Below are 5,009 nucleotides of genomic sequence, written 5' to 3'. Positions count from 1 at the left end.
TATCTCTCATGGCCTCATGTTTCCATAAAGCCTTTCCTGGAAGCGTCATTGCAGTGGGATTACATCTTCTCCCAAACTCCCACAACGCTTAGTGCTGATTGGCTGTACCAGGCATCAGGTCTTCCCCATGTACAAGCCAGTGTCATGCCAGTGCTAGCTTGCCAAACAAATGAGTTATTTATACTTGTATCCATGTATGGAAACACATATTTTCCAGGTACCAGCAGTATACCAAAAAAATATTTATTTTTTAAAAGATTTATTACTTCAAAAAGTCATTCTGGGAAAAATTACTTCTTTGATGCATCTTATTTCATGGTTATTGTTATTTTGACACCTGATCTTTATAGTTCTTGGAGCTCATAAACTTCTTACTTTATCCCTGGATGTTGTTAGTTCCACCTTAGAAGGACTTCTTTGTATAACTGTGCACAGAGTAGACACTTGTTCAATATAGGGTATTGTTTGTAAAATTTTTGCATAATATATTGCTGAAATAAATTATAATATAGGATTAAATGCCACATTTCATTAAATATTAGATGCCATTGATTGTAACATGTACCATTATCTTATGTAACAAAAGATAGAAAATAATGCTGCCAATGTAACCATGATGTGCAATGATTGAGAGATACATTCCAATTCCAGATATGTTAAAAGGTAAATGAATACATGTACATCTTAGAATCGATAAAATGTGAGCATTGTTGTGTTATAATATTATACATTGGTATTAGGCATCTTTAAATTGCCAATGATATTTTTAAGTCAAATTTTTTTGAAAACATGCACGGTACCACCTATATGCAAGTCACTGTGCCAAGGGACACAATGTGCAGATAAACACTGATGAAACCATGGCCTTCTCTACTGAGGGTTTATAGTCTGATAGAGGGAACATTGTATAAATGAATTATGTGCTATAATCCAAGATGGAAAATGATCAGAGCTGTCCACCTTGATAGAGTGATATAGTTTGGCTGTGTCCTCACCCAAATCTCATCTTGAATTGTAGCTACCATAATCCCCACGTGTTGTGGGAGGTAATTGAATCATGGGGGCGGGTTTTTCCCATGGTATTCTCGTGACAGTAAATAAATCTCATGAGATCTGATGGTTTTAAAAGGGCAGTTCCCCTGCACACGCTGCCCTGCCTCTTGACATGTAAGATGTGCCTTTGCTTCTGCTTCACCATCCGCCATGATTGTGAGGCCTCCCCAGTCACATGGAACTGTGAGTCCATTAAACCTCTTTGTCTTATAAATTACCCAGTCTCAGGAATTTCTTCATAGCAGTATGAAAATGGACTGATACAAAGAGCTTAAAGATCCTTTAGAAATATTTATTTATTATTTAGAGCCAGAGACTTACTCTGTCACCCAAGCTGGAGTGCAGTGGCGCAATCAGCTCACTGCACTCTCTGCCTCCAGGTTCAATCAGTTCTCCTCCACAGCCTCCTGAGTAGCTGGGACTACAGGCATGTGCCACCACACCCAGCTAAGTGTTGTACTTTTAGTAGAGACAAGGTTTCCCCATGATGGTCAGGCTGGTCTCAAACTTCTGACCTCAGATGATCCACCCGCCTCAGCCTCCCAAAGTGCTGGGATTACAGGCGTGAGCCACCATGCCCAGCCTAGAAATATTTTAAATGAGTAATTACCTTTATTTTGGAATTTTTTAAAGTCTTCCTGGAGAAAGTGGTGTGTGAAATGGGTTTTGAAGGATGAATAGAATTTTGCAAAGTACTGATTGGTAAGGAGGTATGCCAACTGGGGAAAATAATATGTGCAAAGGTATAGAAGCATTGGCATTAAAGAATAATGAAAAGTCTAGTTTGGCTGGAAATAGAAAGTAGCTGGAGGAGTTCCCCAGATAAACTTGGAAGGCCATGGATGTCATATTGTAGAAGGCCTTGAATGCATAGCTGAGGATATTTAAGATTTGATAGGCAATACAGAACCACTTAAGGTTTTTTAACAGCACAGTGGTTTAATGAGAGCTTTTCATTCCATAGCTGGCCCCATCTCATCTTTTTGATCCCAGTTTAAATGCTACCCTCTCAAAGGGTCCAACCCTCACTCTAAGTGGATTCTCACCTAAAACTCCAAATTGCCACATCCAGTTGGTTTCCTAGGAAGCACTTACCACTGGTTTTGATCTGTCTACCAACCACCTGGTAAGTTGCATGGTAGGGCAAGTAGGGTGTTCTGTTCCCCTTTTATACTCTCAGTTATTAGCACTCTACATGGCACTTCTTAGGCACTCAGTAACAGCTTACTAAGTGTGCAGACATCTAAGAGTAGCTTCTAACAGACAGTTGGGTACTTTGTTCAAAACAAAAACAGGAATTATGTGACGTCATCAATTCACAGAGGACACTCTGAGACAGGAGGCCAGGAAACAAGTCCTGGTTCCTCCCCACCGATTCCTTGCATAGACCTGGATAAGTCACTAAGATGAATGCCCTCTGCTTTCTTTATCTTTCCGAAAATGTTTGTGGAGGAACTGACTGCTAAGGTCTTCTCTTCAGAAATGCTGCATCATCCACATGCAAAATATGGGTCTGGTGCTTAGGAGACAAAGAGGGTAGCTTGAGAGGTGGATTTCGGATTTGTTCTATGGGGAATACAGTATAATCAAAGTCAAGATAAAAATCCAGTTTTTAAAATGGTCTTGATCGTCTGCACAGCATTTGATGCTGTTGGGCTGGTAGCTGTTCTCTTCATCTGAGGCACTGTAGAGCCCTGTACCTCAAACTTTTTCTACTGCTGCTTGTCTGTTTCTTTCACCCAGAACCTTTCACCCCATAGATGTAGATGTTCAAATCATATGGTTCTGCCTTCTTCCCTCTTCACATCTCACTCCCTAGGTTGACTCTTAATACTCCATGGAAATCCTTGTTCCCCCTGAATCTCCTCCTTAAACATCAAGCAATCCAGAATATTTACTGCTCCCATCAGGCTGTCATTCTGTAGGACGCACCGCCTGGCATCCCACCCTGTTCTTTCCACGTTTCATTAAATTTTCTAACAGTCTTTCACTACAGTTTTTGTTACCTAAAATCTGCAGTTTCTTGTACATAGCATAGGGCTTGTCACACAGTAGGAGTTCAGAATTCTTTGTTGACTAAATAACACTCCATTCTTTCTGTCTCATCTCTGTCACATCCCCCTTGCCTAAAAGGCCCCCCTGACACACCTGGTCACTATTAGTTTTTCTTTTTTCTTTTCTTTTTCTTTTTTTGTTTGTTTTTGTTTGTTTGTTTTTTTTTTTTTTTGAGACAGAGTTTCACTCTTGTTGCCCAGGCTGGAGTGCAGTGGCGCCATCTCGGCTCACTGCAACCTCTGTCCCCAGGATTCAAGCGATTCTCCTGCCTCAGCCTCCTGTGTAGCTGGGATTACAGGCGCCTGCCACCACATCAGGTTAATTTTTTGTATTTTTAGTAGAGACGGGGTTTCACCATGTTGGCCAGGCTAGTCTCGAACTCCTGACCTCAGGTGATCCACCCGCCTCAGCCCCACTAAGTGCTGGGATTACAGGCATGAGCCACCACACCCGGCCCGTTTATTAGTTTTTCATCCGATATGATTCCTCTCTGTTTCAGTGCCTGGCTCAGGTGCTGTCAGCTTCTCGAAGCCGCCCAGTTACACGCTCTTCCCTACCTGAACCACCTCTGGATTTTGTTGGCATCCCTTTGATGCCATTGTTTGAACTCTGAATGATATTGTAGTTCGTTGTAAACTCTTCTCACCTCCTTGCTCTCCCCTGCTAGAGGGTTATCTCCCTGCAGGCATGGACTTCCGTTTCTCATGTCTTCCTTATCAAGTAATATTTAAATTGAATGGTGAGTACTATGATAAAAAATAAGAATAATAGAATGATCATGGGACATTTGAGCAATGTATCAGATCTTAAGGAGTTATTGAACAATTTAAAAAAATAACCAACTGAAAATATTTCGCTGACAAGAATATAAAATTAAATCACTGAAAGGATGTAAAACCATTCCAATATCATAAGACAGAGCTCATTATCTCAATCTATAGTCTACCTGGGAGTGGAATAAGATCCTTTCTTGAAAACGATGTGTCCATATGTAGTAAATTATTCTAATAATCATGGAGAAGTGAATAAAAATCTGAACATTTGTTTTACTTTCTTAAGTTCTATACATCATAAAGCTATTTTCTAAGTCGTGTATTTTATTGAAATATCACACATTTATTCATTCAACTTTGCTTGTTTTTGTTATTGTTTTGTTTTTTTGTGGGATTTTTCGCTTAGTCAAAACTTTGTCCATCAGAGAAAAGGCACATTGTCATGTAATGTTTATCAACAGTAATAACAACTAGAATGTCTTAGTCCATTCAGACTGCTATAAGAAAATACCAGAAAGTAAGTGGTTTATAAACAACAGAAATTTCTCAGAGTTGTGGAGGCTGAAAATTTCAAGATCAAGGTGCCAGCAGATTTGGCGTCTGGTGAGGACCTGCTTCATAAATAACCATCTTTCGCTATAACTTCATAAGGCAGAAGGGGCAAGGCAGCTCTCTGGAATCTCTTTTATAATGGTACTAATTTTATCCCCAGAGGGCCCCACCTCCTAATACCATCACACTGGGGATTGGTTTCAACACACGAATTTGCAGGGGGCACAGATACTCAGTCCATAGTAGATGGCTTTCAGTTATTGGACAACTCCAACATTTCCAGTGTGTGATCAACAGTTTATATGATGTTATCTCACTATAATATTGTTTTACAGACTGAAATTGTGGTTAACTGTGAGTTGATTGCTGAGTGTCAGGAGCTGGGCTGCAAACCCCAGCCTGATAAATGTGAAACCCCTTGCCTTTCTGGGCAAACTGTTCCAAGCCAGGAAATCCTTCCCCACATTACTGCCCAGTGCCCCTTAGGAAACGCTTCCTGCCATCACATTCACGATAATATCTGGCTGTGAAAAGAAGGCAACCCACCTATCTCAGTGTTCAACTTTTTTGTTGTTG

This window comes from Hylobates moloch, unplaced genomic scaffold, assembly GCF_009828535.3.
Source record: "Hylobates moloch isolate HMO894 unplaced genomic scaffold, HMol_V3 SCAFFOLD_17, whole genome shotgun sequence".
NCBI lineage: Eukaryota > Metazoa > Chordata > Mammalia > Primates > Hylobatidae > Hylobates > Hylobates moloch.
The sequence above is the reverse complement of the archived record's forward strand: the minus strand, read 5'-3'. Positions refer to the sequence as shown.